The following is a 1,840-nucleotide window of genomic DNA, read 5'->3' on the forward strand; positions in this document are numbered from 1 at the left end:
CCTCCAACAAGCCCACTCAAGCCTCAGCTGTTATTAGGGGTATTTTGGGGATCTGAAGGCATGGCTGAGGCGTGACGCCCTGAAGCCTCCTTGTGGTCCATTCTTCACCAGTTCGCAGGTCACACATCATCCCTTCATTATCATCATCATCAGCAGCATCACTTTGACTTTATCTTTGTTCCATCAAATACATATTTCTTGCTGCCCATCCTCAATTAAACGAACAAACTCAGTCTTTTCGTTGTGATGTGGTCTCTAACTTGTGAAATGTACTAAAGCTGTGTTGAATTTAAACTACTTAAAAGTTGTACTTAAGATGTGCTTCAAAATAAAAGCAAATATAAATATGACATATACTTTAAATTAGTGCATAAGGTAAATACAAATGACAAAAAAATGCACTTCAACTACACTAACAAAAAAATACAAATGGGTAGAATTATACTTTAAAATACTTTATATACTAAAAATATATTTTTAGTGTGGATGAATAAACTGTGATAAGGCTGGGGCAGATTTTTGTGGAGACTTGTTTGTCATGATTAATTTAAATTCATTTGTTTTGTCGGATATAATTTTACCTTTGCATGTGGGACACTTGCTTTTTAGTGCTTGGTAAAATAGAGGATACATTGACGAATCTATTACAATATAAGGTTGTTTACTCACAGTGTAAACAGCTGGAGGGGCTACTTTTAAAATTAGCAACAAAATGAACTAATCAGTAGAGTGCTGCAGGGATGACATATTTTTGAGGCCAACCCGGAAGTCAGCGTCACCCTGGTTCCCTCGACAAAATGCCAATGGGATTTTACCATTGGATATTGTATAATTGCAGGAAATAAGCCCTGTGGCAAACAAAAGTTTATGATACGTTTTGTTCACCAAGATAGTCTCCAAAAATGAACACCACTTTTATGATTTTTGAAGTGTAAATGCAATCGCCAGAAGTAAACATCTAACGTAAGGCAATAAAGGAAATACACCCCGGTAACATGGCTTCAACGTCACCCCCACTAAGCTTTCAACTTGGAATATGATTTTGCACGTTTACCTCTTCCACAAAAGCCCGGAGAGTTTGAGTTACAATAGTTTGCAAGAGCGCGAGTTTAAACACAACTCGAGGCTGTAAAGGCGGACTAGTGAGTAGATTACTTATTGTGCCTCAGTGTTAGTGTCCGGCGTGACAACATTTAATGTTCCCGACAGCATCTGTAGTGTCGTTTAGCCACTTGTTAAAAACCTGAAGTATTTTAGGTCATAGAACAAAGCATGTTGATCTCTTAAGCTTGTGTTAACCACAGACCTTATTTCAGGCATCTAACCAAAAAACCCATTCAAAAAACCCATTGAATTCAGGACAAGGGAACCGGAAGTGCCAAAGAACTCATTTCAAGGTTTCAGGACTCCTTCCTGCACCACTCTATGCAGGAGTAGCAAATAACAGTAACGAGACCCAAGGGTGAAATCTAGTGGATAAACTAAACTACAGGGACACGCTCATACACATATTTACACATACCAATAAAATGCAAAATGCGTACACACCACACAGTTATATGTTGGGTATTTCTAAAACGTTCACGGTAGAATCAATTACATAATAATCAATTAACTTTCTTGAATACATTGAAATTCTTTGGTTTTAAAAAAAAAATGCTGAACAAAAAAAACTATAAATAGATAAACAAATTAATTAACCAATTAATTAATTAATAGATAGATACACACATACGTACATACATACTATAGATAGATGGATGAAGAGGCTCTGTGGAGCTAGAGAGAGATTTGCTCCACAGATAGATAGATAGATAGATAGATAGATAGATAGATAGAT

The sequence above is a fragment of the Zeus faber genome, assembly GCF_960531495.2.
Source record: "Zeus faber genome assembly, chromosome: 2".
In the NCBI taxonomy this organism is placed as follows: Eukaryota; Metazoa; Chordata; class Actinopteri; order Zeiformes; family Zeidae; genus Zeus; species Zeus faber.